General features: G+C 38.6%; 2 non-coding genes across 2 annotated transcripts; one reads left to right on the top strand and one right to left on the bottom strand.

Moving 5' to 3' along the window:
• The first annotated feature begins 13,411 nt into the window (after positions 1 to 13,411).
• Trnal-cag lies at positions 13,412 to 13,495 on the top strand. Its single transcript has one exon. It is a non-coding gene; the product is annotated as a tRNA-Leu (tRNA).
• Positions 13,496 to 13,846: 351 nt separating this feature from the next.
• Positions 13,847 to 13,930, bottom strand: Trnal-cag. Its single transcript has one exon. It is a non-coding gene; the product is annotated as a tRNA-Leu (tRNA).
• Between the last annotated feature and the right edge of the window lie 10,670 nt (positions 13,931 to 24,600).

The following is a 24,600-nucleotide window of genomic DNA, read 5'->3' on the forward strand; positions in this document are numbered from 1 at the left end:
GCACCTTCAATCATAAATTAGGATGCATCACGAGCCGATTCGCCAAATGAATCACCGAATCCACCAGAGGAAATCAGATGTACGGAATTATGTACAAGTGTGATTATCTGTAACTGTTTTTTAACCACTTAAATTTATGCAGGGGCAGAAAGGACGTCAGAGGAGGAGCTTGAGGAATTATGCTGCAAAAAATGAACGGAAGACACACTAAGAGGTAACGGCATTTTAAAGGAAGCAATTGAGGGATTGGAGGAAATTCGTGTTTTTTTTTTACGCGAAATAGACGTTAATCTACAATATTTGAAGACGGATTTGAGATTATTCGAGGGCATTCTGGTCTGGGGTTGGGAGGTATTAGTCTTAATATTGGACATTAAAGAAAGCAGAGTTGTCATGTAAACAAAATCATTTCCGGCTCGCACTCTTTAACTTTTTTAACAAGAGAAATTTGACTATTTTTTTATTACAAGTTACGCCTGCATATTTTAAAATAAATTTTGGTTTTTGTTACGAATGTATGTATTAGGAATTTGGAGGCACCAGAATTGATGAAAGTGTTATTTGACTATTATGTATTTTCTTAACCAGAGCCGGAACGGCGTTGTGGCACATTCCGTCACCATGACACCACTGATGGAAGGCGGATCTACATCTACATTTACATACTAGCCGCGTCAATAGACGTGTGACGAGGGGTGTTAAGACACCAGCCGTTTACTCATAAAAAGAAATGCTCTATCGAAATTACGACTAGCATTTACTTAAGTCCTTCATCGTGCTGAAAAAAACGTAACCCCATACCTATCCGTTTGGCAAAACATCTCTCTCGTTACTGTCGGACCTGGAAGTGTTGTGGGGTTATAATATGATTTTCTCCGTGTCGCTCTCAAAGACACCCATTCTCAATTGCTCAAGCAATCTGAGCCATGCGCGTAGTCTCCGAGTCTCCAGCGGCTCCCAACCGCATATGAATTCATTTATTTAACATCAAAAACAGCACTAAGGTCTTTACATTGGGTTTATGTGGGGTTATCCATTGTTTTAGACGGGTTAAATCGGTTATAAAACATTATTTCAGTTGACACAGACTTTTCTTTGCGTATCTAATAGCCAGAATAGCCCTAAAGACTCATGGTTCCGGTCTCAATAGCCGATTCTGGGACGCTAGCCTGGCGCCATTCTCTATAAGAACGTAGAAACGTGATGTCTTCTTTTATTCCCCGAATCCTTTGTCGTTTCCAACGCGAGCTGCGCCATCAAATACTAGTCAAGGATAGTTTTTTCGAGACTCTCGAGAATTCCAAGATGTCGAAATAACTATTGCAGGAATACATTGCGAAATAAATGTTTCAATAAATTGAAAGAAAAAGAAAGAAAAAAAATGTTATCGGCAAAATCCAAAGTAACGCTGAAATTTCGTTCCCACCGATTTCCGGACTTTCAGCAGTGAGCTAAATTTTATGACTTCATGACTTCTATTAATATTATGACTTCTGGAAATTGGTTGAATACGACCAAATAAAATTATCCTTATGCTAAAATGTTATATACGGCGTATCGATGAATACAACAGTGGAATTTTAATATCTTATTATACGCCTTAACGGAGCTGTTAAAACTTTTTAGAACTTTATGACTCCGAGCAATCGATCGCGACAAAAATTTCAACCATGGAGATCATAAAAGAACGTGTAGAACGTGGTGTAGGTAAAAGAATTTGGTTTGTTAAAAAATCTAAAAACCGAACTTTATATAAGTTTATGGACTACACAAACAGGTTTAAAGTACTACTGCATGTACCACTGTTAACTGCACCAGCAAACCAACAACTTATATAAATGCGAAAAGGAAAATTACTCGATGGGAAACTAATACTGGCCTATCCTAGCGCTTGCCACGCGGCTGCATAATTCATGTTTCCGCACGTGGTGCGTTTCTCATTAAGAAGGGCGTGAATTTACATGTTGTTTCAGAAAATGTCATTGTAATATCCATTGAAAATTGCTCGCATTTAAAGAACTTGCATATTTTTTCTATGATTAATAGAATCAAATTTAATTAAAGCAAGTATATAAGCAAGACATATATAACTAAAAACGAAAGAAATGGGGGAAATATTAGGAGCGGTTGGTGTAAGGGGACCTCCGGGAATTTTTTTCAGGTACAGAGACCTTGGGAAATATGATACCTAAATGGTGAGATAATCTCAGAACGCGATTAATATGCAAATATTAGAAATCATTTAAAACTTGATTAATCAAATCTCTGAGGAAGAAAGAGTTTGATTTAATTAGGTGAATGGAGAAGGAATACAAATCCTGTGTTCCTATGCTATGAAAAGCGGACAGCTGCCAGTACAGTTAAAGAAGAGAGACCTACAAAAAATAATGCCTGAAATATTATATTGTGTTGATCAGTGATGTCAATATCCCTTATTATGATGGAGCATTCCTCCCAAAATTACGATAAATAGGTTATTGTTAGTAGTCTCGGGTATAACGAGGTTTTAGATAAGAAATTCTGTACTTTTATAATCGAAGATAGCGCTTTAAAATGAAAAATTATGTGAAATCTCTCCAGTTAATAAAAACACATTGTTCTCAGTTTTCGAAGTGGGGGAATAGGTAGGCATAAATTGCTCAACGTGCAGTCGAGTCCACATGAACAGCGAGCGTCTTTGTCGTGATCAGCTGACGCATACACGGTGTAGCAGGATGACGTTTTTTCCTCGAAAGAGAATCAAGAAGGCATAATAAAAGCGAGAGCCAGAGCGTAGCGATAGTCGTACTCCAATCAGTAGTAGGAAAAAAAATTTATTCGGACCTATTGGGCTAATTAGAGCGAAGTTTCATGAAGGTCGTCTGGAGCCGTCTTCTCAGAAGTGTGTTATAAGTTGACATTTTGGTTCTTTTTGACTTATTAGTTCATGTTATTGATTCGGTCCTTCAAATTCTTATGTGTGAACGAAAGCATCACGATTCCGTGTATCGAATCAAATCCACGAGTCCAAATCCGTTCATGTACTGAGCCGAAACCACGAGTCTGGATGAACGTGTTACGGTCGTCGAATCATTTCTAATCATTTTTATACAGTTAAATTAGTACGTGGTTTCAGTATGATATTTCATGGTTAGAACAAAAAAAAACAAGAAACATCGAATGCCTAATAACCATATTTTAATCACAAACCGTTGTTTTCCGTAACTAATTCATCAAGTTATAAACGTAGCATATTGATTCGGTCCTTCAAATTCTTATGTGTGAACGAATCCATCACGATTCCGTGTATCGAATCAAATCCACGAGTCCAAATCCGTTCATTTACTGAGCCGAAACCACGAGTCTGGATGAACGTGTTACGGTCGTCGAATCATTTCTAATCATTTTTATACAGTTAAATTAGTACGTGGTTTCAGTATGATATTTCATGGTTAGAACAAAAAAAAACAAGAAACATCGAATGCCTAATAACCATATTTTAATCACAAACCGTTGTTTTCCGTAACTATAAATTCATCAAGTTATAAACGTAGCATCAACCCGGTTGAGGTATCATTAGTTAGAAATTTTCATGTAATTCCCAGTTCAGCACTCAAATCTCCCTAATATTTTCCGCTCTAAATTTGGAACTATCTAATTAAATTTGGAACGGTCTAAATTTTAATGAATTTTGTCGTGATCAGCTGAAGCATACACGGAAGAGCAGGATAACGTTTTTTTCCTCGAAAGAGAGATATACAAGAGAATATACAAAGATTGAACACTCTTAATTGAAAATGGAATGAACACCTCTTCAAGGTTCATAATATAATATTATTCATTACGGACTTGTGGAAATGAAAAAATGCGGTTCGTTCGCATGAATCATTCATTTTATTCGAGTCAATCGTGAACGACCAAGCTCTTGCTAGCTCGACCAAGTGCAAAGAAGTCTTATGGGCGAGTTTGATATCAGGGCCTCCGCATCCTTGAAGGAGGCACCTTACGATAACCAGACGGAAGTTACGAACCCGCGCCGGCAAAACACATGTCGCTTGCAGATAAGTGAGGCCAGAACGTAAATATGGCGATCGGCGTGCACTTCTGAGAAAGCGGGCGATGAGAATAAAATTGCGAGAAGCACTTTTCTTCCGAGAAGTAGTTGTGTTTCGTACCTTTTACTTCGTCCGCTGCTCAAAGTAGGGCGAATTTTGCGGTAGCGCATGTAGCTTTAGCGATCTGCGCCTTTTCGCGTGCGTCAGATGAAAATCCTCTGTTGCAATCACCTCCATTATGAACCTCTGACCCATTAAGTATATTTGCGCGGAGGACCTTGAATATAATCTACATATAACTACAAAAGTTTCTTCGAGGGTGTTTTTAGAGGGTGAATAATCACCAGTATCAGGGATTTCATTCTTTTGGGAAACCTGGGCGTTCTGAGAAATTTCTTGTGCCTGCAAAGTCATACAATCTTAGATAAAATGAAAAAATCTGGAAATATGGTGTTTTTCTTGAAAGAATATGTTTTTATTTTTCCTCTCCATCTTACGCATTGGTATATCTTCGATAACTAAACATCTCATTTTCAGCATGCCAGTTAGGTATTTCTGAGATGTTGAAAGTCATTTTCGTATTCTAGTTTTGTCATATTTGTTTTGGGTTTTATATTTTAACTCACTCAAAGAGTTTCCACCGAGAAAAAAGTAAATGCCATTTTTTTAGGATCTCGGAATATGCCGTCCGTCATACATTTCATCAGCCGATGTAATAGAAAATAGGTCTTTACGCCTTAAGTATTTTCGAACAAGGAATTTTAAAATCATCAAAATCCTGTAAGCACTCATGGAAATGCTTAAAATGGGTAGAATAAATAAATGTACATTATGGGTGAAATCGCAATACAAATGCCATTTTGACAAAAAAAAGGAGATGCAAATATTTCACAGTTTAATAACCCTCCTAGGTGGTAGATCTATCATCTCGATTCAGTCCGAGAGAAGCAGGAAAGACCAACGAGAAAATGATTCCGACGAGGAGGAATTATAAATCACTCTTCAATATTTTAGATGCATATTTAAAAAATGTGTGCTATCTTCAGTAACAGATACAAAAAAAATTAAGAGGGGCGACAAAGATTTTTTCAGCTACCTGTACTTGTAATGAAAAATAATCAAGTTGCACGCAAAATTTAAGAGTTTATTTATACTGATTATACGCATACACAAGACAATGCTACCTTATGATATGAAAAAGTTACAACTGTGGTTTTGCAATGTTCGGCAATATGGGCAACCCCGCAAGGGGGGGAGGCGCCCCCCATATGTATCCGCCACTGGCTATCGTCATATAGATAGCACAAATTGCCTAAAACCCTGCGTGCGATGGAAAGCGAAATATTTTTCTTCTTCTGAAAAAAGTATTCTGTAGCTTTACTCTATGAAGATTTATTCTTGCCCTTCCTTTTGGCTCTGGCTAGATTCCCCTCCTAGCTCATTTTACAATTTTATATGCGGCCATTTTATCGTATCATGCATGAAGTTCAGCGCTTGCTGAAATTAGCTTTCTGGCAAATCGTATGCCCATACTAAATTCCCTCTGTTATTTCCGCAGGTTTTATTCGCAGAGTGGATCAATCGTTGTGCCGCATTCAAATCTGTGGAAGAATACTAATATATACTGTCAAAGTGGTATTTTAATATATAACTACTGTCAAAGATTTCCACGAAGTGAAGTCTGAAACAATAGATCGCATACAGAATGTGGTGTAGGAAATTGAATATCTTCTTGTTAGAAAACACTACGCACTTAGCTCTCTAAAAAAAGTGGCTCTAAGTAATGGTGTCGTTCCAGCAGGATCGTTGGTGGTTTTATTCTCTTGTGAGGGTATGTTCAGCCCTTCATGATGAAATGAAATAAACTTCCACGACACTGCGGAATAAATGATGTCATATGATATCTCGCTGGCGCAATGATGAATGATGAGGGTATATAGAATAGTAAAGGCTCCCGACACATGCTATCCTTTTCTTATCTTTTTTTTTAATATAATTACTTGAAAACTAGGTGGGGGTTATCAATATATCCTAAATATATCCTCCCTCCCCTGTCTGCTGCTTTATCTACTAATATTTGGTAGCTTCCTAATGATGGATCTATGGCCGTGTCTGTAATCAATTGCCCTCAGTTTCTTTGTAATTTCTTACTCATTGTAACCATCGGCTCTCCTTTATTGTGTCCAATCTCCTGGCTACCAACAGCCTGCATTGTCTTTCTGTCTTCTATTAAAATCCTGCCTTAGTAGCAGTGACGTCATGGCAAAATAAGCTGTGCCGGAACGCAATTTCCTTAACTTTTTTTACCAGTGAAATATTACTCTGGGTGAATATGCGGTAATTAGCTCTACGGCCTTGACAGGTAAATGTTAAATAAGATGCTTCAAAAGCCGTAACAAGTTACACTTATCCGTTTTACACTGACCCGGAATTTGCTGCGATGGTTTGCGAAATGGAAAGGACTTCGGGGACCAAAGACAGCTTCTCAACCGGTAAGCCTTTGCACTCACTCACTCAGGAGCGCAGCTAGGAATCAAGGCTAGGGGGGATTTAGGTGCAACTAATACCGGGGTGTTTTGGGATGTGGAATACCCTCCAGTATAAGCGGTAGGTGCGAGATTAATAAATTGCGGAATTTTAAGATGAATGGTTCAAAATGTTGAGTTTTACGGCTTTCTGAGAGATATTTTATTAATCCTCACAGTATTCTATTACTAATATCAATCCAACCAAGTAAAATGGATTTAACTTTAAAAATTCTCTGAGCTCTGGGGGGGGGGGTTTATCCCCCAAAACCCCTCCTCGCTGCGCCACTGCACTCACTCACACGCAAACTCCAAGCTGAAACTGCCGGGAGAATAAGCTCAAGAAGAGCGGGTCAAGATGTATAATAGGGAAGTGAGAAGCGTACAATTACAATTTTACATCGACCCGGGTTGCTGCGTTACACCGACCTGGGTTTGAAAAAAGCTATTTGAATATTGTGTCTTTCTTTAACGGGAAATATTAATTATCTATGTGAATTTCATTTGGATCCATAGCATCTTAGCATTTTATAAGGTTTCAGGGGAGCATACCGGAAATCTTCATTAATCTGAAAACAAAAATATTGAGACACGCTTCCCGTCAACATCAATTTTGTATCTATTTTCGTTTCACCATCTCTTACGAAGCAGATGTTCGATGAGCTGCCATCATGGCCCCAAATTCTATTCTCTGATTGATCTTCTTTGAATGAAACTTTGATTTTTTTCTTGTACTTTTTTCAATTCGTTTTTTTCTTTTTCAAATGAATTTGATACGACGTAAAAGAAATGCGGCCATACTTTTTTTCTGTCCTTCTCCACTGAACGCCACACTTGCCCCCGCGACCTTTATTTTCGTGTCAACTCTATTCTTAGCCCGAAGGGGGTAGTGTGTGATAAGACACAGACTACTTCGGGTGCGACATTCGTCAAAATGAGGTCTGGTGACGGGTGAACGGATCGAGACAACCACAAATGACGCACTTGATAAATAACTACATAACTCTCTCTCTCTCTCGCAGAAATGAAATCGAGTTACATAATATCAAAATAACTTTAGCCCTGATATTCAGGAAACACGCGCAAAGGAACAACTATGAGACGCATTAAAACATGAAGCGAGTGGAACTTCATGCAACGATCACATGCTGTGGTGTTTATAGATGGTGGTGGTCAGTGGCGGATCCAGGTTAGGGCCTAGGGGGTCGGAAAAAAATTACCATTCTCTGTAGTGTAAATTGGATACCCGTGGGGTACTAAATTGGATACTATAGCCCTACTAGCACCCTCTCCCAACCATAGATCTGCCAATGGTGGTGGTAATATTTGGAGGAAGCGACCGACAGCTGAGGTCATTTGCGCCATGAAGGAATGGTTGGCAAGGAGGGATGGAGAGAAACCCGGTGTCGGCAATAGCTTATTCAATAACAAAGGCGCCAAGGGGACCAGGGCTTAACGTCCCATCCGACGGACTGAGTGTTGCACTTGAAATGTTCTCCACACAACATTAAAGCAAAGATCTCAGAAAATTCTCTGCCTCCGCCGGGATTTGATCCCAAGCCCACTGGGAGGGAAGCCAACACACCAACCGGATCCCCGCGTTTTTGGATTCTCATTTCTGTGGGGGAAGGAAATGGGCCCCCTCTTTTCTATTCATCCCAGTGAATAGTATCGTTATCCACTTAAAGCAATGGTTTGGCCCCAATGTAGAGCGTTACCTCGCTGTCGAGAAGCGATCGGGCTTGTCGGGACATTTCAGGAATATTTATTTACCCCATGGAATGTATAGGTCAATTATTAATTAATTAGCGTCAGCAGGTATCAATCATTAATGTTAATAGGACACCACATGAGATTAATATAGCTACGTGTGAACGAATATAATGACTTAATACCCATAATTACTTTACCCCTGATAATCAGGAACCGCGTAGAAAGGAACAGTCGAGACGCAAGCATAAAAATATGAAGCAAGCTAGCAAAAACGCGTGGCAACGTGAATTACAAGGCTATCCTTCCCGAGGAAATGGGCTTCTCTTCGACGCACAAATAACACACGCGTTTATCACCGTTCGATATGAAAGGTAGCACATGAGTGATTTTTGTGATGAGTGCAGTTATCAAAGGGCGCAGCGAGGGGGGGGGGGGTTTGGGGGATAACCCCCCCCCCCCCCCAGATCTCAGAGAAATTTTCAAGTTTCATCCAATTTACTTAATTGGATTAATATTACTTATGTAATAATGTTAGGATTAATCAACTATCCCTCAGGAAGCCGTAAAAATCGTCGTTTTGAACCATTAATCTGAAAAATTTTCTGGAGTAGGGGCCCCGCACCTCCCACTCACCCTGGCGGGTATGCCATACCCCACCAGACCTCTAAGTATTAGTTGCGCCTAAAAACCCCCCAGCCTTAATTCTTAGCTGCGCCCCTGAATGGAAGTAACACAATTTTCAGAAAATGTATTAAAAATTTATATATAAAATAATTAATGAATTAAAATCCAGGCACTTTCGTTGATTTTCGTGCCAAATTTGGCGATGATCCCCCATTAACGACTGCATTTAACAAAAAAAACATACCTTCTTCACTTCGAATCCCCTTATACATGATGGCTTTATCTGGTTTTCCGATTTTGTGACATTTACCCTTATATTGGCGGAAAGCTAAAGCTTGGTCCGGCCCTGATTTTACCATTTTAAAATGAACCCTATGACCTGCCTCAATCCATGCGTGCTCCTAGACACCAACAGGTTAAATCGCTTCTGTCTCTTGGTTCTTTCATGCTCCTGGATCCTCGTGGCCATTCCTCAGAATATTTCGCCCACATACCATTTCCACAGGAGCATGGTACTTCATAAACGGCTTCGTATAAGTGTTGAGGGATACTGGTACAACGTTTTGGATCTTAACCATCTTTCACATTACTCGAGATGTCTTGAACAAGGAACGTTGAAAAAGTCGTCTTGAACGCTGAAATGATATTCAAGACCATTCGAGACGGTCTTACAAGATGTATTGTTCAACACATCTTGAATCGAGGCGAATAGTCTTTCACACTGTTGTAGAATTTTCTTGAATAAATATAGTCAACGTGGACGATGAAGGAATAATGTATCGTCGAAAGAGAATTGTAAAGATAATTTTACGTACAGGAAAATATTTATATCAATTTCTTGCAGTGTCAAACCGCTTCATGTGGTAGTTCACTTCATATAAACACCTTATCTCTGCGTAAAAATTTAATAAGGATTCCCAAGCGGCCATGATGTCAACACTCATTCCATCTCGAAGGTAGCGCTGGGAATGCTACAAAATCTTCGCTGATTGGTCGAAACGCTTCAACACCATTGGAAAACAATAATAATTATAACCGTTCAAGACAAGACGAATTTGATGGAAACTAAGGGGTTCAACAGCATTCAAGACCAAATGTCCGCAGTCATGACGATTGGAAAAACGTCACATCCATTCGAGAAAGCTTAATCAACGATCTTGAACGGAATTTGAAGTGAATTTGACAGTGTGAAACCGCTTTTAGCCATGCAATTGAATCTCATGACCACGTCAGGTTTTCTCAGGATCCTGGCCAGTGGCGTAGCCAGGATTTTGTTCGTGGGGTCCAAAACCAGTGGGGGGGGGGGGGGGGAAGTTTTGAAAAACAGAGTACTTGATAGAGGGTTTTAAACTAATTGTATCACTGTCAATAATTGAAAAAACTTCATTTTTCAAAGAAATCTCTTGTAAATTCATGATTTTTCAACATTTGGTTTTCTTTTTTGATGCAAAGTAAGTGTGCTTTTATATTTCGAGGGGGGTGGGGGGGTCCGGACCCCCCTCGCTACACCACTGATCCTGGCTATCCTTTCCGAAGGTCTCATGAAGACGAAAGCATGGATGACTTTCGACACTGCCGCCACTCGTAACGGACAAACGCTAATCGAGAACCCGGATAACTGTCCTCATCATGTGCCTCGCTGCGGAAACCTTCGCATGAAGCGATTATTGTGTTTTCATCTCATCCGCGACGCTCGTATCTTCAAATCTTTAGAGATCTTCATACAACGATCGCATTCTGTGGCGTTTATAAATTCTCATTTCTGGGGGAAGGGGCGGTCCCCCTCGTCCCCATCTCTTATAATCATTCCTGTGAAGAACATCATTAGCATTGTTTTGGATCCAATGTGGAGCATTACCACGCTCTCGATCTCGAGGCGATCGGGATTATCAAGAAACTTCAGGAATATTTGTCAAATTCAGCTAAGGAATTATATCCTTACCGGCCTGCATCCCTCTATCCTCGCGCCTGCAATCCTTGGTAATAATTTAAGGTGATGGATCGACAATAGCGGAGTTGGTCAAGATCAATATCGGGCTGCATTAACTCATTTTAATAACTGAACTTTTGACTAGAATAATTTATCAGATTAAACCTAGTGCGTAAAATAAAGAGCAGTGCATTTTCCGGACAAGTCACCATTTCCGAGCAAGCACATCTTACGGACGCCAACATATTACGGTAGATTAGATCATATAAATCAAATAAGAGAGATAGTCCGTAGAACTGATAGATTCAGAACGACTTTTTTTCCACGGTCAATAAGAGACTATAACGGCAGGGTTGGAACTCACAAATGGATTATATGACTTATGGTGAAGCCTACTAAATTATGTACTCCTTAATGTTGCATGTTTCTGAATTTTCTTAGCATTTCCAAATCATGTTTTGTGTGTTACAACTTTATTGGCCGATTTCCTTTTTGAGTAGTTTGCAAGTTTTGCCTTCGCATGAATGTGGTAGTATTTTTTGTTAGTATGCGTAACCTTTTTTTTTTTGGATCGTGTGGTGTGCATGTGGGAATCCTATTGCTTTATGCAGGCTGTTGATAAATCATCCCCTGCCAAACACACTAGAGGTGGCTCACAAGGTATTATGTGGGTTTAGATTTTTAAATGAGGACACTCCATGAACTTGGTCATCTCAATGAAAGAATAGAAGATGCAAAAAGATTCCACAATTTGGTTAAACCTAGGAGGTATATCTATATCTTTACGTGTGTACGAATAATACTATAAACGATTCATTGAAATATTTCAGTTTATGGTACTAATTTTTCCTTTGATTTCTTCACTTACTGGTTGCCGGGCAAGCCTTGTTTACGCCTTTATGAAATCGAGTTACAAAATTTCAAAGTACTCTACTATTCATAGCCATAAAATGCGCCGAATGGAACGACTCCGACGCATTAAAACGTGAAGCAATAGGAACTTTATGTAACGATTGTATTTACCTCCCTTCAGTATTCTCTTGCAGGCGTAACGGCAAAGCGAGAGAGAGAGAACTTCGCGTGGCAACTAATATTAGTCTATCCTTCCCGAGGTAATGCGCTTTTCTTGGCGCATAAATAACACACGTGTTCATCACTGTTCGATATGAAAGGTACCACATGAACGATTATTGTGTTTTCTTCTCATCCTCGGCGCTCGTAATCGTGAGGAATCCCCGGAGAATTACATCGTCACCATTCTTTATCTCAATCAGATACATGTCGAGCTTATCTGGGCCAATTGGAATTAAGCACGCGTTGGACTATCGTATGCGGCTTATTGCAAAATTGTGATCCACTCAAATTTGAACAACTGTTTACCCAAAGGGTGCAATTAAATAGTTTCTTTTGTTTCGATAACATAGAATGAGCTGACCTGCATTAATATACCCAGATAGCTCTCCTTCTCTATTGTTATTGCAATCTCACAGCGACCTACAGCCTGCATGGCCTTCAAGTCTTCCTTAATAATACTCCATTCACCTCGTAGCAAAATTTTCTACACATACATAACTTTTTACTACCTTCGTTTTAGAATAATTCGCCAAACCTAGAGAGTAATAAAATCGAATCGTTTTTCTCGCGCAGCGTACTTCTATCAATCAAAGCATACCGTTCCAGAGTATACGTTGTCAAATTTCTCCTTTATGGAGAAGTTACAATGCATGTGAATATGAGCAGTGGCGGATCCAGGATAGGGACAAAGGGGGGAGGCTAGGTGAGGAGCCTGGGGGGGTAACCTCCTAACCACCCAGCAATAGTGGGGTTTCGGGAGGCAACGCAAATTTTGAGGAAATGAAGGAGTAAAACTCTGTCAGGTTCTCTATTCTATTAATATGGGCACGACCCGGGTTTCGTAGCGTAGTTACATCTTCAGATGTAATTACGTTACGTCTCTAAACTCGAGTCGTGCCCATATTAATAGAATAGTGAACCTGACAAAGTTTTACTCCTTTATTTCCAACATGGAGAGGTTTCACAAAGTCAAGCCTAAAGTTAACAGAAAATTTGAGAATTTCTAGGATTGTGGCAACACTTTAAAGTCTCACAGATAATTTTCCAAAGAATTAATTTTTTATAAAAATTTATGTAGAGTTTTAGTAATTTTACCTCTTGGTGAGTTTCTAAAATGCATTTAATCTCGTGTAAGTTGGATATCCGAGGGAGGGGGCTATGGTCCCTCTCTGGATTCACCACTGAACATGAATAATATACATTTGAACTTTGGATAATATGAATTTGGATAATTCCTGTGTGTGTTTTCGCGGTGTAGTGAAGATTCAGTGGAGAGGTTTTACAAGATATACACCGCTTGTGTCCATCTTCGTGGACGACAGTTTCGCCGGCATTGCAACTGGTTTCGTCAGGTCGAAGAAGTTCATCGACCTTCGAAGATTACGAATACGTGTAGCGACCTATACCGACGAAGATCCAGTATTCACACTTATTAACGAAATTACAATTAAATTATATTTAGCGTCACCACAGCACAACCACTTTCCAATCGTTACCAACCCATAATGTAAGTCAGGATGGCCGAGCGGTCCAAGGCGCTGCGTTCAGGTCGCAGTCCGGTTCTCCGGGCGTGGGTTCGAATCCCACTTCTGACAAACTTTTTTCCCGCGTTTGCCACTCGCAATTTTAAGGCCCAGACCAGCCTCCGTAGTGAAACCTGCTCCTGTACAATCAATGCTTGTTTGAGAATGTTTTTGAAAATATTCTGAGAAATTAATTCATAATGAGTGGAGAGGTTAACGGGATATGCGTAGGCGGCAGTTTTCGTAGACAAAGATGGATACAAGCTGTGCATACCCGGTAAACCTCTCCACTCAATATGAATTATTGTTTAGAATATTGTCAAAAACATTCCAAAACATAAGCGATGATCACGCTAAAGCAGGTTAATAACTGAGGCTGGACCGGGCCTTAAAATTGCGAGTGGAAAACGCGGGAAAAAAGTTTGTCAGAAGTGGGATTCGAACCCACGCCCGGAGAACCGGACTGCGACCTGAACGCAGCGCCTTGGACCGCTCGGCCATCCTGACCCGTTGAAAAATGAAGCAACGCTCGCCAAGTCTTGGTGCTGTGGTGGCGCTAATTATAATCTAACTGTAAATCTGTGATACCTCGTAGGCAGAAGTCGCTATATGTAATCGGTTATTTCCAAGATCCATGATGATTCCCAACGTTTCACCGCTTGCGTACATCTCTCCAAGTTCCCCCAGCTACCTTGCCTTTGCGGACTTCGCGTCATTTCAACCGGTGCATGCGTGATATGGAAGATCATGGAAATATGTATATTAATAATATTACACATTTTCATGTAGTGGGAATTCGACGGATTTTGATAGTGCAATTACGTTTTATTTCACATCATTTGTTTAAAATATATATTATTTTGTCTTTGAGAGTTCCACGTCCTTTCAACCTATTCAAGCGTGATATAGTGGACGTCCGACGTATTAAAATAGTGCAGTTACCTTTTATTTCAACTCATTTTTTTTTTAAATATGTGTGATATGCATCTCCATATTTAAGAGTAACAAGTAACTTTGGCGTTTCTGATTTCTGTTGTAGTATTTTAAGAAGCATAAATACCCACGTCCTACGTTCTTATTTCCATTTTGGAAACTTAGCGATCGCCAGTATGTAACTTTGCCATGGTAACGCATCATGTGAATGGCACTTTCCGTGATGCTAAGGCAGTCACTGAGTCGTGGTTTAATAGAATAATTTTTTCGATCGATAAGCGATCGAGAATCCTGCGTCTATATTCGTCGTTAATGTCATGTTGGCACTGTAATCAGAAGACTTAATTATTAACATCACACCTATGCCAAACAGAATGCCATATGCTAGAATAATATAATATAAGATATAATAAAATGCGTAACTACCACGGAGTACCCGATATACATACACTTTTAGAGATTTTCAACTGACATGGGTCAGTCCATGATTTTTCCATATCTTCTGCCCAAATATTTTGTTAAGACCTTATCTATTTTTCTGATAACATAAGTTTTTTTATAGATTTAAGATGTATTTAAGGCTTTCACTGTAGTTTTACTTTCTGCCAGATTCATACCATGAGCAGTAAAGGTCAGGAGAAGTCTCTTTTCAAATGAAGCATCTATATTCCATTTACTTATCATAAAATCTACATTTATTTATGCAAACGACTTGGAACGTACGTTAAAGCACTTACCAAGGGTTTACATGCATCGTGCTTATGAATTTCTTGGTATCAGGTCATAATAATAATTTTTCTCGCGATTTAATTATTTCACCGCCGAATTTTTTATTTGCAACTCACATGGAAATTCATATCGATGGTAGTTAAAACCGAAGAGGAGTTTAAACTAGGTAGAAAGAGTTCATCGTTGGAAAATTGAAAGGAATTTCATTTTGTCCAGAGAATTCGGAAAGAGAAACATTAAAATATCTTTCTTCATTGCTCATATTTCGCCATATGGTGACGTCATTGTGTGCAACTAGAAAGTCCTTCTCATCAGGATTACGACTTTTGTTTAAAACTTAGGCTCCCTCTTCACAGCTTCATTATCGGTTCGTGGCCAACCCGATTAAATCACTTGCTGATAAACATTACTCCCTGTTGTGTAATCTATATCAAAAGTAAATCCCGCATCAGCTGTTAGGTCATATTGAAATCAGTATGGCCTTTATTAATTTATAATTATTATATAAACGAGGCGTAAATGTATTAGGTGAAGTTACTCTGCCTATGAACTAGAGACACATGATGCTCGTCATGATGTAACGATTATGTTATTCAATAGCATGTAACCACAATTACTAATTCTAAATTTAAAATTATTATATAAACGAGGGGTAAATGTATTAGGTGGAGTTACTCTACCTACGAACTAGAGACACATGATTCTCGTCATGATGTAACGATTATGTTATTCAATAGCATGTAATCACAATTATTAATTAAAATCTATCTCATGATTACACGCCTTCGCTCGTGTCCAATTATGGATTCGTTAATGTGTCCGATTACCTAATTGGTCACCAATTAAAACGTTTATAAATCTTTTGTCATCAATTTATTATGCTGCCGCAAGTTGAAATTAAATGTACTACTACCGTGAATTAGGTTGACTATACTTCAGTCATAGGCTAAAAACAATTATGTGAAGTATTGAGTTTTAATAAATTTTATTTTCCATTCTTCCCGAGAGAATACTTTACGTGTTCCACATTCATCCACGAACATCATTGGTAAAAATGGCTCGACAAAGCTATTGAGGCTGGATATCTCCTTCGACCTTTCAACATGCTCTTGATTTTACGATTTGACCGATTAAACAAAAGACAATAGAGGCTACTTCGATTATCAAGGCAATAAGGAACTGCTTCCCACTTCAAGCGTCGTTAAAATCGAAGGAAGATAGAAAGGAAATTATGTCCAAGAAAAAGCCTTAAAAAATACGTAAAGTTATCGGGGAGGTCCATTCAGAATGTAATCTGCAAATACAGATCTTTCTCGATGAAGCCGTTGATAATATAAATGGAAATAGAGAACTGTTTACAAATAACAAAGAAATTATTGGGATCAAAAAGTTTACTCTTTTTAGGCAGAGTTTTAATATTCTGTCGTCTGAGGAATAACCCCTCCTAATGTGTGCAGTGAAGTGCAATCAGGAAAATACGCGGCTTTTCGAAAGCGTACCGCTTCTTTCTAAGGCCCGTTTCACATGGACGCGGATGTTCGGATGCGGTGAGCGGTCGCCGCTGTTCACATAGGCCAGTTTCCCTCACGTCTTGGACGAATTTCGGACCAATAGCTATCCCGGAGGAAAAGAGTTCCACAGAAATATGGTATTGCAAATGCTATCGCATGCTCATTCACAAAATGTAACTTGAAATAACCTTTTGAGAATCCTTAAAGAGGAATATTCCTGAACGGGGTCCTTGCTTTAAATACGTCTGAAAACATCCAATACCAAATAAAAATCCACGCACTATGGTAGGATTGGAAATAAATCTTCATTGAACTGAATTGAAGTCATCTCCACTACAGCCAGAACCGAGGGTTCCAACAGCATGGTAGTAGAAATGTCACTATTGCCATGATGAGTCGTGGAGAGTTGTCGATGAGTGCTAAGTCGTGGAGACCTTAGTCAGAAACAAACTTAAGTTTAAGAGAAAACGAGTATTAACGTCTGCCAGGGTCTTTGAATAAATTGCTTCGTATACAAGTGGGCCTATTAACAACTAAAATACTCAATTTATACTTAACGTCAATTAAAATGCAATTAACTGTAGTTCATTGTATTCCGTAGTTTCATTATGTTGCGATCTCCCTACATATATTCTACGCCTAGAATTCATTAAAGATCTTAATTGTTCGGGGGACAAACGAATTCCAATACCTATCCGTTTGGCAAAATATCTCTCTTAATTCATCGTTTCTGTCGAATCAGAAATTATAGTGGAGTTCTAATATGATGCTCTCCGTGTTGCTCTCACAGATATCTTAATTGCTCATGCAATCTAATCATAGCGTGCAGCCTCCACGTCTCTAGTAGCTCCCAGCCTTTAAAATCTGCGTAACGCTTTCTGTATGCCCAAATAGCTTTGGTGAACGGTGAGGATGAAATACTGTAGATTTGCTGGTTGCAATGCTGTTTTGATATTGACATTCAATGTTTAGTCATGAGCCATCAGGCTTGGGAAATGAGCCATGTATTTATTTATGTTGGGCTTCCGACTAATCAAGGTAAACAAAAATCCGTCGGATGCTTTTGAAGTAACTCGAACCCATCTGATCGCCTGTTCAGCTCGTTCCATGTTTAGCAACCCATGCCTAGCCAATACAGACGTCTTTGAGCAAATAAACCATCTATTTTTCAGCCGTCGGGGAAAAATCAGGCGGATCTAAACAATTTAAGAAGAATAAAGCTGCGAAGAACCAGAATTAAATGAACCATGTTGATGTTTTTCTTGCATTACTATCCTCTCCCACTATCCTCACAAATAACATTGTCATAATTTCAATAATAATAATAATAATGATAGTAATTTAATATCACGAATAGCAACAATTATAACAGCAGTTACAGTAGCAATCACGAAAATAGCAAGTATTGGAGAAATACTACAATTACAGAAAGTGAAAAAACAAAATTTACCATTACTATAATTAACAACAATTGTAACAACAATTACATCAGCAAATCCGAAATAAACAATATTTCCAGTATAAAGCTTCCAACAATACCACTTATAATTACATTGATGGTTTTAACAAACAATTTCTAATAATAACAAATGTAAAAACATTTACCAACAATAAGGACATTTAGACATTTTAGGGCTTGGTACTACAGCAACAACTATGGACTCCTATTACTATTGTCGTTATTAATGAAAAAACAATAACTTTAGTAACATGTTAAATTAACAATAGTAGCAGAAATGACAATATCAATTTTCAAAAACAGCGAACAAACGAGACTTTAACACTATAAATAAAGAAAATAATTCTATTTTCAACTAATCCATGAATGACAATGACAATTTAATTGTTATTAACAATAACAACAGCAATAGTGATTGTTGCAGTAGCAACAATGATATATATATATTATATACATAGCTGCCGTCGCGACGTTTCGATGTTTCGATCCCGAGAACTCTTCACTAAGTCCATTCGCCGGGAAAGCACGAAATCTTAATTCAGTGAATATACATATTCAAGTAAGGCAAATGCATCCCAACGATTTCAAGTTACCATTTCATTTTCTTTCATAGAACCACTTTTATAATTGCATCTTTAGCGCTGAAATTTTTTCTGCTGACACTTCTGTCATCTATATACATATGGACTACGTAAAAAAACCGATAATATCGAAGAGTATCACTTTTGACTGGAAGACGCCAGGAGTAACACCAGCAAAAATGTTGACTACGGCAAAGCTTAACGCGATTTAACCCGATAAATAGAGAATAAATTTTTTTAGAAGTTATACTGAAAGGTAGGGCACGGTGAAATCAGATAATTAAAATACATACATTTTAATCTAACAAATTTTCCACTTGCATGCAATTAGCTCGATTTGACTTCAGTTACGGAACAGTATTCGCAGGGGTGGTAAAATAATAGTAATGAATTTTATAGCAAATTTGTAATATATGTGAGCATATATATATAATATAAATATACAGTCAGACCGAATTTTTACCCTCTGATTTCTGACTTTTTCCATCTACCACAGCGCCGTTGTCCTCGTCATTTTTCTATTAAGTTCCTATCCCATTCTTTCCTTACCTCTGAATTTATTTGAATATTTGCGCTTTCGGCGTCCTGTGAATGAAAAAGTAGTATACTATCATAGAATAAATACTTACTCTACGATACTTACTCTATATAGTAAGCTTGTATCATACTTAGTCTATGAAAATATATACAATATTGTCGAAAAATGATGCATGTAGCGCATAATAATAATACAGTGGCGAGTCACTGGCACTTATAAGAAACACACACTAGCACTAAATAAGGTACACTCAGACGGGGAAATTTTCCTTATTTAGTGACAGTGACTCGCCACTGTATTATTATAATAATTAATATCATATAGTAAGTATACATACTTACTCTACGATAAATGTATGTGAACGTGGTACACCAAAGTTTTTTATAAAACTTTATTCAGCAGCTTATTTCATTTGAGATGTGCCAATATGATCTTGTTCGACCGAGGGATGGAGCGATGCAAACGGAGACGGAAAAAACATCAGGGTCACTTGGCAAAATACCAATTTCGAAAACATCAACGTTAGGGGAAGAAGCGCGAGACTTGTGGTGAGACCATGTTTACTCGGCGAACAGAAACAAGTGCTTGTTTACCTCTGAACAGAGCGAAAAGAGCGATTTCATTGTTATCACAGGAAACTGATTTTTTTCGCTTCCTTGCGTTCAACTCTTTTTTTTTTTCGCCGTCTCAAAATTCAGTGGTGGCCACGTGTTGATCGCATTTGAGTGGCTTTTGGAGTCGTGCCCTCAAATCTGTTATGGGTCTCTCTCCCGCTGCCAAACTAGCTCATATCCTCGCGCTAATGTTCCTAACTACGAACACCCTTATCTCGCACACGCGCCGAGGAAGAACCCCTAATGCCACTCCAAAGTGCTTATTGACTGTTTACGCTCCTTTTCCACTCGTCCTCCCTTCCTTCGCGGCTTAGTGTTGAAATTCATGTTTCGACCGTCAACAACACACCCTCCCTCACACACACACTAGTGATAATAAGTGTAAAACTTCTCCTGGAGGTGCTGGTGTGTCGTTTGTGCACTGCTTTACGGAGTAGAATCCTTCACAGCATTCCTCATCATTTGATCCCAAATCGAAATCATTGGATTGATTATGTCAGCGAAACGTTGTGGAGTTTGCTTAGTATTTTTAATAAACGAATGCGAAAAATTTGTTCTTCCACATAAAATTATATGCGACCGGTTTTGCCTTTGCCTGAGAATGACCTAATAATATAGGTAATCGAATAATAATAAGGATGACTTTATACTATAGTCGGATTAATGGGTTTGAGGATGACCTTATCACTCGGATAATAATGTCGCATAATAGTTTAATGTAGAATAACAAAATTTTTGCTTGAATTTATTTAATATCGAAATACTTATTTACTTACTAATTACCATAATCCATTATTTTATAATATTTCTAATCAATGAATTACGGGGCTATTTGCTTAATTATAGACTTGTGCCTTCCACAAAAACAACAGATTATCGCACTTTTCCATTGTTTGCATCCCTTTTGTTGGCAGAATTATGAAATATCTGGTCCTTCCACGAAGAAAGGGAACTCTTGGGCACCATACGCCGAAGATGGACGCCTATCACATGAGACTCTCAATGCCATGTCAGCAAATACGCGAGATATACAAAGGATGGAAAATTTGGAGGAAAAGTCTGGCGAGGAAGGCCAAGAGATAAATGTTATGAATGAACTCAATGCAGATAAAGAAATGTGCTAGAAAGAACGTCATGGAACCGAAGTAGCTGGATCGGGAAAGGAAGACATAGATGTCGACATCAGGTATACCAATCTTAGGATCGCAGTAGGTACTATAAATGAAACGATTTGATTTTTTTCACGTGCATGCCATGGATAAAAATATGTAATAATGACTGTAAGGGACCTGAAATTGTCTTAATTAGTCTTACTCTTAAGCATTTTAGTAAGCCTACTTATCTTTTAGTCGTACCGACGTATGTGATAGATTGAGGAGCTCATATTGGTGACTTGAGAGCTCTCAAAATCATATCCAAATCTATACCTATTATTCCTGTAAATGAGAAATGTGGCTTGTTCTGATCCATGGGTCTAATAAAAACCGTCCTGCAAAATTTGGAAGTTGCATCAATTCCAAAAATGTTCATCAATCTCTTGTATTTTTAAAAGAGATTTACGCGAATATGGACGTCACCGTATTTTTATATGCTATAACGAAAGTCTCCTTATGTGCTTACGGTCATAGTTGGCTTAGAGCGCTGGCTGGATTTCAACCCGTACTTTATACATCATTTAAAAGGCTTCTAAAGGTATCTTGTTATCAGTACTCATAATGGTCATTACACTCATTATCCTCCTATGAATTCATTTTGTTCAATTAGCATAGCTAGAAAAATGCATCTTCTTTGACAGGAACGAATACTTCCTTCTCGTAGCGTTTACCCAAATTATAAACTCTATAGTGGAATACCCATGGCTTAAATTTTAATAATCTATTTATTTCATTATATATGAGTATTCTTATTCTCCATCTCATGACACCATTCTTTTCGTATTTGTGTTTTGTTATGTCTTCCGGATATTTTTAGCACTATACTGACGTCGAATCTCAGACGGATGGGCCTAGTCATTTATGTATTAGATGACCGCAATTTTAATTAAATAGAAAAAAAGATTTTTCCGAAAGACTCTAGCCTCAACGTTGTCACCGTTGTCGTCCATGTACTTTCGTCTCCTATTTCAAATGATTCTGGTATTTTCCGGATGCAGCTGTCTTGTTCGGATCTCCATGCTAACCACCTCCCTCCTCCATTCTTCTCGCGATCCCAAATCAACAACTACTTCCCCTTCGTTAACCAGGCGCTCTCTTCCAGCATAGCTTTCAACATACCGATGATACTCAATAGATCACTTCTTATTCCTACCCAAGTCGAATATTCCCCGTTGACTCCCGCTGTGCCCAATCTTTAATCACCATCCAAGGACTATTTTCAATTTGACCACACACAAAAGCATTATTTTAGACCTTTCCAACCTGATTTTATTTTTAGAGAGAAAAACTTTGTTTTTCACATTAGTTACGGGCAGCAGAGTAATTTAAAGATCGATCTCTATTTTTTACCAAAACTTTATGAAATTCACTTGTTTTTTGTAAAAATCCAACACCTTGATCATAGGCTCTTAGGAGTAGCGAGAAATTGACATTGAGACCCATTTGGAGGCTGAGATCGCGTGTCCAACATATTGGAATCCGAATCTGAAAGGTTTAAGTGCATGCCTCATCATCGATGATCCTCAAAATTTACGTTGTTGACGCCGCCAGAAATTTTTATAGCAAAAATATTGCACCAGTGAGTAGTTTTCACGATTTTCCGGCCGTACAGACCCTCATAATTACACTTTCGGAAGGTTTAATTCCCAAAGAGTAAGAAGGACCACGCCCACGGTCCTCAACCCACCACTCTGCGACGCAGCCTCACCAGACTCCCTTGTTTTCACGGTGCACTTAACCGCACGGATAGATGCGTAGACTCATTCACCATCCGAATTGCACCTCTTAAACACCCGAAATAGCGCCAATTAACTAATTCAGGTCTAGTAATTAGCTCTTGTTCTAATTTCGTGGATCTATCCGAGAATTTGTGCAGCCACGTATTTTCACGGGGAAATTAGTCGTGTAAACGTGACTTCATGATCAATAAAGCTAACGCTCATTGTAAAAATATGTACATATGCGTTTACATCAAAATTATGGCGAGGAGCCGGAGAATATGATTAAAATGGAGAAAAAAATTGATAACGGATAAAACGGAACATTGATATGGAGGCTTCCGCGGTGATTAAATGGATAAATGTCTTCCGGGTTCATGCCGCGTTGATTCATTTTGGTGGACGACAGTTTCGGTAGCATCCCAGCTCATCGTGTCCTAATGACCTGCAGAGCTTCAATTCCTAGTATAGTTCTTTACAGAAAAGGAATCGAAGCTCTGCAGATAATTAGGACCCGAAGACGTGAGCTGAATGCGCCCGACACTGTCGTCCGCCAAAATAAAGCAACGCGGCCTCAACCCGGAAATCATCAAAAACGGAACATTGTTTAATGCTGATTATCGTTTCGGAGTGTAGGTCTAATTGAAAGAGTAATATGCAAAATCGTTTGCCGACGTTTCGATACATTTTTTATATATTCTTCAGGGCTATGAATGAATATGTTTACACTAAATTGACATGCGAAGGTATGAAAAATTATTACGATGTTTTTTAATAATAACATAAATAATGACAATAGTACATAAATTAAAAAGAAGATACAAGAATTTTGACGTACATACCTTTTTTGCAATCATTTGTTTACAGATTTTAACTAAGCTAGTGCATATAACAGAGGTTAGAGGGAACATTGGGACTTCCTAGTCCCAATCTCGCCAAATAAAGTCGATTTATTTTTATTATTATTATTATTTTTATACCATCAATACATAGTTATCACCAATTTGGATTTTCTCATAAAAATAAATTTACTTAGATTGTTAATGCCTGGTCTTTTATTTCAGCTGCTTTTTTAGAGATATGGAATTTTGGCGCTTAAATTGTCATCCATCAAAATGAACATTGTTTACACCACAGTTATGGTAACATTCAAGAAATGACGGATACACATGAGGGGCGCAAGGGGCGCCCCCCGTTTGCGGGTCCTCCCGCATTGCATAAGCACAATTGTAACTTTTTTATATGATAAGATAGCATTGCCTTGTGCATGCGCATAATCAGTTGAAATAAAACTCTCCTAAGTTTTTCACATAACTTGATTATTTTTCATTAGGATAAAAAGTGTAAGTAGCTCAAAATATCTTTTTCGCTCCCCCTTGAGTATTTTCTGTATCTGTTACTGCATTCGAGGAGTGTGAATCATCATCAAAGATGTAGTCTATCATCAATTTGCGCTGGAGCGAGAATATTCCTACCTTTGGATTAGCGTCACAGACGATGAGAGAATCAATCTGGGATGTTGTGCACAGAATAGCTGAATCACGGAACGTTCCCTCCTAGAAGGGGAGCTTACTAACTGCCGAGTACACAGCCTTTGCAAGCACTTTGTCAAGCTCAAAATTGGAGCATGCTCTCATTCGGAAGCAAATCTTGGAATAGAAGAGCTGGCATGGAATTAATAACGACCGAACGAAGAGGAACTTCAGTTTATGTTGGTACTAGGCACTTAGCCAGGGATCGTTGTTGGGTGGCTGAAGCCCATCCCGAAATGTTTTCCCTTCATCTACATCTGCATACTACCCCACCAGCAGCCTAAAACGCGCGTGGCAGGGGGTGTTAGGACACCAGCCATTTACATACATGCTCGAACAAAGTTACGGCTAGCATTTATTTAAGTCCTTTGCGGCGCGGGAAAAAACGAATTCCCATATCAATTTTAT

This window comes from Ischnura elegans, chromosome 2, assembly GCF_921293095.1.
Source record: "Ischnura elegans chromosome 2, ioIscEleg1.1, whole genome shotgun sequence".
Taxonomy (NCBI): Eukaryota; Metazoa; Arthropoda; class Insecta; order Odonata; family Coenagrionidae; genus Ischnura; species Ischnura elegans.